General features: G+C 36.7%; 1 protein-coding gene across 1 annotated transcript in view; it reads right to left on the reverse strand.

The window, feature by feature from the left end:
* Nucleotides 1-14,308, reverse strand: part of Zw (glucose-6-phosphate 1-dehydrogenase Zw) — a 305,974-nt gene that overhangs the window by 121,426 nt on the left and 170,240 nt on the right. The window lies entirely within an intron of this gene.

Consider the following 14,308-nt stretch of genomic DNA (forward strand, 5'->3'; position numbering starts at 1 on the left):
GATTCCGGAAAGTAAAAATTCTGGAATTGGCCATCCTTAGCTAGTAGCTGTTAAAAGAGAAACACAATAATGAATAGGCTATATATACTGTATTAATTTCTTGTAGTTGGATATGTCTTTATCATTTACGTAGACAATTGCTACTGCAGTTATTTACTACTTTATGAGAAAGGTCTTATTTTCACACACAAAAAAGTCGCCGGTATGTCTCAAACATTATCGCGTTCCCACCTACAGCTGCTCCAAAGCACTGCAAACTACTTTTTAACCAGGCGAAAGGCAGTGAAGGAAAATAAATCTCAACAAATATTCTAATAACATTCGCTTATTGTCAACATACCTACAGTGAGCGCAGAAAGTGTTCGTACACCGTGCATACTTTATATTGAAAACAGCTAGCATGAGAACGGGAGGTGGAAAATATATATATAACCAGAATTAAGACTACACATTCATACATTTTATTTCTATATACAAGAGAAAGGCCAAACAAACACAATCGCTGTTTTGTTCAGAAGAAAAGAGAGAATTCCTTTTTTGTAAACGCAAAAAGTCACCGTACACTTATGCTTGAATTAATGCTTATAAAGTATATTACGTTATTTAATATTTTGTGGGATTACCCTGTGCGTTAATGATTGTCTGTAGTCTTCGTGGCATTGATTTCACCTGTAGTAGTTCGTAGTTCTGTAGCTTCGGGACTGATTATGTCCCATTCTTCTTGAATAACTTTTCTTAGGCCTTCTTTAGTAGACAAGCTGTGCCTTCTGATTCTTGTCTCCAGAACAGATCGTAGATGTTCTATGGGGTTCATGTCTGGGGATTGGGGAGGTGTGCGAAACTGTTTCAAGGTATTATAGAGTCAGGGGCGGATCCAGAGGGGGGCGATCGGGGCAATCGCCCCCCCCCCCCACAAGAGGAAACTTTCTTATTTTATATATAAATAAACCCATCCATAACAAGTTTGGAGCTCTTAAAAGTAGCAGTATTACCGCCGACCGCCCCCCCCCAGAAGTCCGTCCTGGATCCGCCTCTGGCAAACCTTGCAGATAGGCCTCGTTCAACAGTACAAACAATAATTGCGATGTATAATGTTTCTATCACTGTGCGAAACCATAAAAAAATAATAAAAAATAATAATAATAATTAAAAAAAGAACTGGAAGACCAAGAGTGTTGAGTGAACAAGTTAAACGTTACATTATTAGGGAAAGAAAAAAGGTTCCAAAAAGTAGTGCTGTGCAATTGGCAACGGATCTGGAAACACGCGGTGTTAAAGTATCAGCCAGTACAGTGCGGAATATTTGCAGCGTATCATGGTCGGATAGCCAGGAAAATGTTCTGGGTGAACAAGACAAATCGTATAAAGAGACTAAAGTTTGATCAGGCTTCTTTCTGGAATAGGGTCATATTTTCGGACGAAAGTAAATTTAATTTTATCGAGTCCAATGGGAGGCGTATGGTATGGCGCAAGGTGAATACAGAGATGAATCCTCAAAATCTCGTCCCTAAAGTAAGACACGGAGGAGGGTCCGTGCTCGTCTGGGGTTGTATGAGTGCCTCAGGAGTGGGTCGTCTCCACCTTATCGATGGAGTGATAATCCACAAAGTGTATATTAACATATTAAAGGAATATCTCCATACTAGTGCGCAGAAGATGGTTCTTGAAAACAATTTATTGTTCAGCAAGACAACGACTCCAAACATACAGCGGAAAATACTCGATTGTGGCTACTCTATACAGGGGCGGATCCAGGACGGACTTCTGGGGAAGGGGCGGTCGGCAGTAATACTGCTACTTTTAAGAGCTCCAAACTTGTTATGGATGGGTTTATGTATATATAAAATAAGAAAGTTTCCTCTTGTGGGAGGGGGGGCAATGGCCCCGATCGCCCCCCTCTGGATCTGCCCCTGAGGTTTGCTATCTTTCTCAAAGACTTACCCTTCTTAGGCACTTTAATAATTACTTTTCTTGTCTCCTCATTTGTTTCTGTTCGGTTGCTTCCCATTTCGACAGCCCACCGTGCAGTTTTTTCACTCCTATTCACAACTAAACTCATTCTGTTACTCGTCATGCTATACAGAGGTGTATACTCAGGTGAATACTAGTGAACCCCAGTTGTGGTATCTTTGTTTCGTATTCGTACGTCAGGTGTACATCACTTTTTGCGTCTACTCTATACATTTTTTACGGAATTTATTTACTTTCTGACCATTAAACTTGTCTTTGTGGTTCTTTATTGATATATTCATAAAGCTTAGTTTTCATTATTCATATTGTGTGTGTTATTACACTTCTTAAATTTTCTGTTTCTTTTTCGCAGGCATTCTCGTTTCAATAGCATAGGTGTACGAACACTTTCTGCGCTCACTGTATGTACAGTAAATACAAATTTATAATTTTTGACTTTACGAAGTATACAATGTAATTGTTCAATAATTAACATAAGCAGGCATTCATTAATTTATATTAATATAATAATTAATAAAACTAATAAGCGGGTGATTGATGACTCAGTGGTAGAGTTTTCATCTATGGTATTCTAACCCAGGACATGTGGGTTTTCGATGGCTAATTTTGTGTTCGAAAATTTTCCCGGTGGTACTCTTGGTTCCCTTTCTTATATTTGTTCCATCATCACTCATTAACGAATTTAGTTTATCAAAACTCTATAGCCATATATTCATTCTGTCCGTCAGTGAAACAAACAGTCTCAAGAACTATCTGATGGATTACCAATCAATTTTGGCCATGATGTACAGAGTCAATAGTTAAGAATCGAGTTCCCTGATGAATGTAATATTCAAACCGGAAGCGGTACAAATCAACCATTTCCGGTTTTAACGTTAATCATTATATAGTAAATATGGTAATAGATAGCGAGAAGCGGTTTCCAGTAATCGACATATATAACATTCATGTAGATAGAATGTTACCCAGTTTGTCCATCTGCTGAAAATAATGAGCTTAGGTATTTAGAGAGCATTTTCCGCTTTAGAAAATGTGTGCTTGGTAAAGAATGTAGAGAATTACCTGAGTCAGGCACGTAGCTAGAATATGGTTATAGGAAGGGGGGGGTCTGCCACGAAATACTGTGGTTATTTACCAGGGGCTCAATCATTCTAAACTATTTTATTGGCAACATATATTGGTTCGTTTAGCCAAGATTTCTAATGGGGGCATGATATGAAATACTGTGGTTACACACCAGAGGCTCGATCAATCTAAATATTTTACTGACAACATACCCATATTGATTGGTTAGGACAATAAAATGAGGATATATTAGTAAGTATTTTAATAAGAAGCTATGAAGAAATCTCGAGTAAAAGAATATAAAAAAGTATTGAAAAAGAAATCGTCTTCCGAGGTCATTCGAACGGTGTCAAGAATTTTGCGTCTGGGAAATTTGCGCCCTACCTCAAGAACAGGGAAAATTGCGCCTGCGATGTATCATACCTCCACCGGGAAGTTTGAGCCCTGCGAAATAAAAGAACCTATTGGAGCTTACGCATTTGCTCGGAGGGGCTGACATTACAGCATAAACAATCCTCCCCCCACAACCATGCCATTTGTGATTTATTTTCATTGTGGCTATATAAGGGGAGAATAAACTTCAATATAAGCCAAAAGAACACAACGGATCAACGCAATCACTGCTTCTTCCAGAGATGATTTTGGGGGAACACTGGCCTCCCCAGAGCTCTCAGAGTGCCCCCTCGGAGGAGACCAAAATAATACGTCTATAATATAATAATAAATAGAATAGTACCAGCAGTGACCCCCCTCCGGAATACTAAATGTGCCCCCGGAACATTTTTCCTGAAAGAACGACTGAACGCAATTGTGTGTTTGAAGTGTAATTCCAGCAGGTAAACACACTGTACATAGTTTTCTTGATAATATTACTGAACTGATTTTACATTCACTTTACATTTTCTTTTCTATATTTTGTGTCCTGAAAAGCCAAACAACTCGCAAGGATTGTGAACAGAGATATCTGGGTAGTGCCAAACAGCCTTTTGTAGATTAAATTATACTCTTTGATTATATTAATAAATAATTATATATCAGTCATTTATACGTTTATTGTAAATTTTGTAGTATAATGAAAAATTGTATTTGTATGGATTGCCCTTTAGTGAAGTAAAATTGTATTTTTTTCATTTGTTCGGAATATTATAACGGATGGAGTAACTCACTGAGACGATGAGAGGCAAGCCTAGTTCAAGTACGAGTGGAAGTTACTTTACACAATACAATAATAAGTTGAATTGTAGGGCGCTAACATCCCAGTGCAAATATATAGCCGGCGCATTTTCCCCTCTTTTTGGGGTAGGGCGCAAACATCCCAGTGCAAATATATTGCGAGCGCATTTTTTCCTATTTTTGTGGTAGGGCGCAAATTTCCCGGGCGCAAAATTCTCGCATTCAAGGAAAATATAATGTCCGTGAAGTTGACAAGCCACTTATGTCAGACTCCAATTTCGACTTTAAACGTCGCTAATGCTACGTTAGTGTTCGATAGTGACGCAAATCGTTAGTACTCCAACTGCATGCCAACACGCCCACTTCTAAGAATCATCTCAAAAATGAAGTTAACCGTTAGAGCAAGTAAGTGCTCATTGGTGCCATTAACATTAACGTTAATGACTCCATCGTACGGCCCTTTGAGTAATAATAACACCACGTTTTTTGCTAGTCTCAATGCGTCCCTATATTCTCGCGAACATTCTGACGTGCCCAAGTTAGTTACTTTTTTTTGGGGGGGGGGACTATTGTTTATCTGTTATTGTTTATTGTTTATTGCTAGTCTGCAGAGTAGTCCTTACATTAATATGCCATTGTCCTTGATAATCATTGCGTATTTACAAGCAATTTGTTATTACTGTTAGAAGATATCAAAAAACAACAGATAAAATCTACTACTTAACGGTTCATATTTTTCTTTTACAGTACATAAACGATTAATAATAATAATAATAATAATAATAATAATAATAATAATAATAATAATAATAATAATAATAATAATAATAATAATAATAAGAAGAAGAAGAAGAAGAAGACTATTCCAGCATAAAAGTTATCAATTGCATCACACTGGCAACAAGCGACGCATATTTTAACTTCATAAAAATTCGTTTCTCACGATTTTCTGGAAAACTACGTATGATAACATCTTCATTATGTCAAGTTGTTTATCTCAGTGTGGTATATGTCTTACCTCTGGACAATATCACAGTAAAACAAAAATTAAATATTAAGAGTACATCGTACTTTTGGACTACATCTCATTAACCATGGGAAGATTGAGTAGTGTATACTTTAGGATGTAAGTTTCAGCTTAACTTGCATCATACATTCTTAGGATTACAAAAAGGAAATTTGTTCGTTTGCATTTGAACAAAATTCTTAGGATTACAAAAAGAAAAAAATATTTTTCCGAATTCCGGAATTTTTCCGAAATCCGGATTTTTTCCGAATTCCGGATTTTTCCGAATTCCGGATTTTTCTGAATTCCGGATTTTTTCCGAAATCCGGAATTTTTCCGAAATCCGGAATTTTCCCGAATTCCGGAATTTTCCCGAATTCCGGATTTTTTTCCGAATTCCGGATTTTTTCCGAATTCCGGAATTTTTCTGAATTCCGGAATTTTTCCGAATTCCGGAATTTTTCCGAATTCCGGAATTTTTCCGAATTCCGGAATTTTTCCGAATTCCGGAATTTTCCGATTTTACTTTCCGGATTCCGGAAAGTAAAAATTCCGGAATTGGCCATCCCTAGTATAAACCTACTAGTTTAATCTCGTAGAAAGTATACACTTATAGTCTCATATTTTGGACTTTCGATTTTCATATTTTCTTACTTTTCTCCATATTTTTCCTCTCTCTAAGTATTACTTTGAAATGAAAATGAAATGAAATCTTTGAGCTTTACGTCCCACGGTTATGCCGGTTAGGCTAAAGGAGACGGTGATGATGAGTAATGAATGAAATGATGGAATGAAGAAAGTAGGAGGAAACTGGAGAACCCTGAGAAAACCCACGCACATGGTGTTTGTCCACCACAAAGTTCACTTGGCGGGGGCTGGGATCGAACCCGGGACCCCAAGCACCAGAGGTGAACGCTCTACCACTGAGCCACCCCGGCCCCCTCTAGATATTACTTTGACACTATTGGCTTGTTGTTAATGGTTGGTAATACCTCACATGTGTATGAAATTTCCAACTGTTCTCTAACAATGTTCTAATCGAATGGCAAAACCCAAACGTAAAAAGATAGTATGGGGGTAAAATTCCAACCCTCATCTGGCGCGTGGCAACTCAGTACGCTAACCACTTGATTATGCCGCTAAATAGTAAACACAATTCATATTACTGAGTTTCCCGTTACTTTCTCTTCCTTGCCTCATTCCTTGATGATTATTTTCTTGAATTAACTGTAATATTCTTTGCTGTCCATAATTCAAAAATCTGTTATATTACTTCAGAAACTATTCCATTTGGAAAATTCTTTACAAGATTAATATTTTCTCGTATCTGAAACATAGTATGCACTTTCTACAGCCCAACCAGATTATTCCCATTGGTTGCCCTTGAAACTATAGATATACTTTAGTGATCGTTCATTTTCTTACGTAATAATTTCCTTTGCGCGAAATACTGAAGAACAAGATGAACACTTTCTATGTCACTTTCGGCTCAAGAATATACATTAGAGACAAAAGGAGAAAACATTATGATTTGGTTTAATTTGTATGATGTAATGTACTATATTACACAGCTGTGACGCATGTATAATTTTCTTATATCCAGTCTCTTTGCAATATAATGCAGAATCTTTGTTTAAAAAATCGTAAACAAGATTTGAACCTATCCTACATTACGTTCTGCACGCAACTCCATTATGCTAACCAGTACACCAAAACAACTTCACTCTAGAAGTTGTCCATCTGTGTATATTACCACCTTGGTGATTTACTCTCCGTAGAAGCTTGAATTTTGTATCACCCAATAAGCCAGATTTTGATTTTATTTATCTTGAAATGAAATCTTTGAGTTTTACGTCCCACGGTTTATTTATCTTTTCTTGTCATATGTTATGACCTTTTAGCAGAGGCGTCATTTAGGGGGGGAGAAGGGGCATTTGCCCCCCTGAATTTGAGATGTATCTAGATTTTATCAATAGAATAGTATTAAATGAGTGAAAAGCGCGAAATTTTACATATATTACGGGGTCTTGCCCCTCCTACCCCCCCCAGAGCAAAATATGAAATGACGCTCCTGCCTTTTAGTATTTGGCAATTAGGTTTACATATTTACTTGATGGTGCTCCAAATGATCATGCTACTTTGTAACCGAATGGAGGGAAAATAAATTACTCTGTAAGAACAAATCTGTGGGACGTAAGGATCTAGGGTATTTTTTTTTCGAACTTTTTTTTTTTTTCGCCGTCTACTTTTCTATGACCAGAAGTGTACCTGTTTGTTTCCTCAGTGTGCAGTCAGCCTCAGTATTGCGTTGAATCACCATTCCTTCTTACATCTGCATAATGACTTAGGCAGTTTCGAACAAGAAGTCATTCCGTGAATATGTGTAACTGTGGTGTACCAAAAAATGAATAGTTTGAAAGTAGAACAAAGGAATAACGTTTTTTTTTTTTTTTTTTTTTTTTTTTGTAAAACTTAAAAAGTCATCAACTGAAACATTCTTGCGTGTCCAATGTATTCATATGCTCAGGATATAAGTCTTTTAGTGGCATAAATATCTCTCGGAGAGGAGGAAACATATTAAAAGCAAACTTCGATCACTCAGACCGCCATCTTCAGTTACGGACAAACCTCAACAGTAGATGAGATGATCAGAAGTAACCACATGCTGAGTGCGTGCAACGGCTGAACTAGTGAAATTGGACAGGGAATCTGTTTGGCGTATCACGTATTACCACAGACTTAAATAAAAGAAAAATCTGTGCCGAAGTTATGCCAAAAAATCTTGCTCAGAAACAAAGATTGTGCCGTCAATAGCTCTAATTGTGTGTGGACATATTACAACGTATCGAAAATGAACTATAGTTGTTGGAATCGGTAATTATCTCTGATGAAGTATGGATTTTTACCTATGACTGAGATTAGGTGGCAATCCATAAAGTGGAATCACCCTGATTCCCCAAAACCGTAAAAAAAAACATGCCACACTCAAAACTGCGACTTGTACTCTTTGACATTTATGGAATTACAATGCTTGAGTGGGTTCCTGCTGCACACACAATCAGTCACACTGACGTATTGATAGGACTTTGCGAAAAAGTACAGAGAAACGGGCCTCTATTTTGGAAAGATTTATTTTGAACCAGAACAATACACTGGCTTACAAGGCTCTGTTCGTCACGTAATTTCTGGAGCATAAGAGCATCCCCCTACTCGTCGCATCTGGCACCATATTACTTTATTTTTCCGAGACCTAAAGTCTGGTCTCAAGGGAACACGTTTTACCACAATTGAAGAAGTAAAGTCGAAAACGGTAGACCTCACACGTGAAATCACAGAACATAACTTTCAGTATTGTTATCAATAATCTCAGCAGCGAATGCAGAGGTATGTGAATATAGAAAGGGACTACTTCAAAGGTGATGACTAGAGTCCGGATTTTTATGTAATATAAACCCTCTAAATATGTACATAAATACGTAACAAAAATCGCTTAAAATGTAAGAAATATGTAATATTATATAAGAATATATATAATATTACATATGTTACATATTTATGGAAACGTAATATTAACACGCGTATGAGTATGCAATATTTAAACGAATTATGAAAATAAAAAGGAAAATCTACTACACTTTATCCTGCTAAATGCAAGTTCCTCCATGAAGTGAAATGCTTGAACAGCTGAGACAGCCATACGTCACTGACGTGACTGATTGCAGGATAATAAAAATCAGACGCAAATGAAGGAAGATGTGAATCGGCTAGACAAAAACAGGAAAGTCCCGAGAAAAGCAATGCATACGGCATTTGTACGTCAGAAATCTCATGTGGTGTGGTGAAGTCCCGTTTCAAATCTAGAACGTTTTACATTAAATGCACATCCGTCACCACGGCCCAATCTTGAAATGAATTATACGCAATATACTAATTTAAGTATACTAATACTAAAAGCAACTTAAGACGAAATGTATTGTTTTAATTTCATGCAGGGAAAAGCAGTCCTATATCTTTTAAACAATACCAGCTGAACTAAGATTGAAGAATATTTCCACTAATGAACGTTTTTAATTTGAAATAAAATACTTACAAAAAAATGTGCATGCAGTTCAACTGTGTGTTGTTGCACAATGGGTTACAAGGTACATTTCCAAATGATCAGAAATAAACTTTCTCGGCGATCGGATAAAATGTTCTTGTATGCAGAGAATGATCTCTCCACATCACATGAGGCACAGGGGCGTATTTCAACAGGGGGATGTAGTTGGGGAATAGGGATGGTACCGAGACCGAGACGGACATTTATATACCGAGACGAGACCGAGACGGACTTTTAAATACCGAGACGAGACCGAGACATATCTCTATAAATCGAGACGAGACCGAGACGAGACTTAGGTAGTCTCGTAAGTTTCGGTCTCGTCTCGAATATTGATATTGATAAATACTAAAATTGCCTTCACTCAATATTTGTTTCGTTGCTGTTAGATAATATGAGAACGGTTGACTGATATACAGTGGCGTATTTAGGGGGTGGTTATCGGGCTCAAACCCCTCCCGAAATAAATGTGTGATAATTTTTTGCTTTGCACGTACAACGCGAATGTTTCTCGCTCGTTCCTCAAGCCTCAGCCGAAACAAAATCCACTGCTGATGCGAATAGAATTCTCTCTCTCTCTCTCTCTCTCTCTCTCTCTCTCTCTATATATATATATATATATATATATATATATATATATATATATATATATGGTCGCGGTGCCATCCAGGTCCGCCCTGCATGGGTTCCCGGGGCCCAACTTTAATTTTAAATGGAAGCAAGGGGTAAGTGGTACCTCGTTCGATAGATCTTGAAAAACTAAAAAGCGTTGTGGCAAAAGATTGTTCATATCGGTCACTGTATTCAAAATGGCCGCCAAGACATGTTGCCTCTATCAGATACAGTAAAACGTGCAGTACCACTAATATGAAAACGGTTGAACATAAATGAACCGAACAGAAACTCAAATAGAAAATGTCATGTGGCACATCGATTGATATTGTCGCGGAGACTCCCAGGGCCACCCTTCATGGGGGCCCAGGGCGCAACTTCAAAATTGTAAATGGAAACATGGGGTGAATGATACCTCGTTCGACATATCTTTAAAAACTAAAGTGTGTTGTTGCAAAAGATTGTTCATATGGGTCACCGTTTTCAAAATGACCACCAAGACATGGTACCTGCATCAAGTAAAACGTCCAGTATCACTAATATGAAAACACCAGAACAAATATTCGAATAGGAAACCACAGAGGGTATTTATCATTCTATAGCTCGGGAATGTTGCAACAGTCGAAAAGATGATTAGAGTGAAAGTGCCATAATGGAAAGAAAGAAATCTAACTCTTAGAAAATAATCGCTCCTACCTCACTCCCTAAGTGAGTGAAGCGCGAAGGATCGGTGAAATTGCAAATGAGAGCCTTAGTTTTTGCAAATTGTATCTACGAAACAAAGTTATTTGAAATGTGTTTTTATAAGAGATAAATGTCTCTGTAATGGGATAAAGTATGTAAAATTCTTGTTAAATGGTACCTTCCATTTTGATTGCAGGCAATGGTTTTATGCAAAAATGAATCAAGTGAAATGCGAAACCAATTTGTCGAACAATGCAATTTTAGAACAATGTTTACAAACGTTGGTTTTGTTCAACAGTCGTCTGCATGATATTGGTTCGCTTCTTTTTTTTCTGTGTCTTCTTGCATGTGATAGAATATGCGTTTCACTGAGATGTCCACAGTTACATTCCGAATAACTTTCAACGGTAATTTCAGTTGTGATCCTTAGTAACGAAACGGTACATACTAATGCAAGATATGTCCCAAAAATCTTGCACGCAATGCGTTAAATTATCAGAGGCGAAGGGGCGGGTAAAATGTTGTTAAACTTGAATTTCACCTTATTTTTATTCACCTTATTTCACTTTATTTTTATTCATTATAGTACCAGTCATTTGTATACACAAGTGTTTCAGACAAACCATATCTATTGCAAATAAAAAGTGAGGTTCTCATTTGAGATTTTACCATTCATTCCCGCTTCACTTACTTACGGACAGAGATCGGAAAGATCATTTTCTATCATTTCCTCTTTTGCATCATGCCAATTATACTTTAATAATCTTTTTCTCCGTTGCATTATATTCGAGCCGTGGAATGATAAATACCCTCTGTGCTTTCCTATACGAGTTTTATTCTGTTCATTTATCTCCAACTATTTTCATATTAGGGGTCTAGTGGTACTGGACGTTTTATCTGATACAGGCGCCATGTCTTGGCGGCCATTTTGAAAACGGTGACGGTGGTTTGCCGCTTTATCCAGTGTAAAGAAAGTAGGATTGAAGCTCATTTTATCCAGTGCATACCTGAGCGTTAAGGGGGGCTATAGTCCCTATAGCCCTCCCCTAGGATCTGCTATATATATATATATATATATTCAAAATGCTGAAATTTTGTACCAAGTTGGGAAATTATTCTTGATACTCTGCAATATCACTAGATAAACAAGGAATGTTGATAAAGCAAAATAAAGTTGTATTTTCTCAAATTGCGCTACGTAAAGTATTACATATTTAGTTATTTAACAAAATCACAATAGCCCATACATTTTTTTATGTAGCTTGGAAATCTCTAATAACTCAAATGGCATGGACGGTGCAATGCGCATCAACTGCGTCAAATACTGTGATCATGGTATAATATATTTCGAATGAATGAAGGAACAAAGTTACAAGAAACGGAAAATTTAAATGTTTCTGAAGACTTTACTTCGAAAAGGCGCTGACATATCACGTCTCATCATGCAGATGCTTCCAAAAGAATTAAATGCTTATAACGCCATTTACAACAATTGTTATTTCAAATCGTCACAGAGACCAAACACATTGGTAGTGATTATTATACTGCTTAAAATTACGCATTTTTATTAATTTTTTATAATGATTATTGCTTTCCTTTGCTTCTATAACATTACAACAGTTTTTGGTGGTTTTAATTACAACAAGTTGCATTATTTTAAGCAGTGTTGCCCACTTAAATAGATAGCTAAATATTATTCTAAATATGTGCAAATAGCGTAGATAAACTGCAAAATATTTTAAAATTACTCGTAATTTGTTTTATGGTGCAAGAATCCTTCCAAGAGACGATGTTTTTTCATAGTCTTTGGGCTACTTATAATGTTAATGTTTAAATCTACGTTCCAGCAATACATGTAAATGCAAATTGTAACTGAGATTAAATGTAACTGATACATTTTCAGTAACACTAGTTGTTCCCCTTAAGCCTTAGGCCTGGTGTACACTTTAGATTAAGATCGTGCTTAATTAAAAGTTCTAATTGCATCCTAATTACATTTCACTTGCTTTAGTTTGAGCACCGACCACCTCAAACTCGATCCATATCATATAGCTATATGCAATTATTCAAGAACTTACAGTTAGTAATACACAGTGTTCACTTTTGTTTTGTTTTGTTTTAGTTCAACGTCCCACAGTTATGCTAGGGCGGCTAAAAGAGACGTGGAGCTAATGACTATAGTGGAATCCGAACCACTTCGGTCGTTCAACTTTACCCCCACCGGAAATCGAACTCGGGACCACGCGAACCGAAATTAAGAGTTCTAGCCGCTAGACCAAACGGGGGTCCTCACATTGTGTTGATTTAAATCATTCAGTCAGTGTTGTCAGATCCGATGGTTAAAAAGTAGCGTGTCTGTACTCCGAAAGTAGCGAATTCGAACTATTTGCAGCCCAAATATATAGAAATGAATACTGATTGTGCTAATGAAATAATTTAATATGAGCTGGAAAGTGTGCTGGACGTATTGCAAGAAGAAATTATGATCGACGGACGAAAACAATTCTAGACTGGATACCACGAGACAAAAACAGCCTAGGAAACCTCCGCATACAAGAAGATGTGACGAAATCAAGAGCCCCTGGAGGAGTAACCTGGAAAAGAATTGCCCGTTAGATAGTTGTGGAGAAGACTTGGAAAGACCTTCATACAGCAATGGATTTATAATGGTTGATTATGACGATTGTGATGATTTTATTATATCTGGACCTCGGAGGTAAACTAAACCAAGTCATAATTTCGTAATTTTACAGAAGCGAAAAACTGGTTCCTCAACTAAGACTAAACATATAACTTTTACTAGGTAAGGTAGGGTAAAAATGGATCCAAAATTTAATGAAAATCATAGAGCGAAAAAAGTATTTTTGACTATTCAATCCATCATGTTGCAGCAAAACTACGAAAATTAATACAAAAGAAAACTAGAAAGTTAAGAATCACTTGTTTTGGCGAGTGAGAAAAAATAGATACAGATAACTCGAATTACCTATATACTTATATGATATGTATGTCCATGTTTTGCAACTAATTTTCAATCAATATAAAATTTCGACGTAATAAACGCAAGGTTGGTTTTCTCGAATAAAGATTGCATGCACCGTTGAGAGCTCAAGAATAAGATTAATCTATGTTACGGCACTGGATATGTGCTTACGTAATGCATTACGACCTTATGAACTAGTATAAGAACAGAATGCACTTAAAATGAGACGCGAACTATGCGAAACATCGGACTTTGAATCTAACTTGTTTTGTGATCCAACTCGAGACCTCACATAGCAAAGATGAGTGTAGTAACTCCCACCGCAAGGTTCAGGACGTTCGTGTTATAAAGTGTCAATTAAACACGGAGATGTGAAACGGTAATAAAGCATTTCATGAATTTCAAACAAAATACGTATATTGTAGTAATACTTTACCCTATTTGTTAAGATAATGAACGTTATATTCTGTTTTTAAAATCACAGTCAAAGCAGAATGTATTGAATAATGAGAAATTGTAAAGTTTCAATTTCGGTACGATTAAATACATTCGTGCTGCTCTGTGTTGCGTTATTCGTTAGGAGGTATTGAACAATTCTGATTCAAAGGAAGGAAATAAACTACTGTATAGTACTGGAGTTAATTTAATAGAGTTTAATTGTATAGGCAGTTCTGAGGCTATATGAAACAAAGTCTATTGCTGAAAGTGAAATATG

Source organism: Thermobia domestica, chromosome 6, assembly GCF_964235325.1.
Source record: "Thermobia domestica chromosome 6, izTheDome1.hap1.1, whole genome shotgun sequence".
Lineage (NCBI taxonomy): Eukaryota > Metazoa > Arthropoda > Insecta > Zygentoma > Lepismatidae > Thermobia > Thermobia domestica.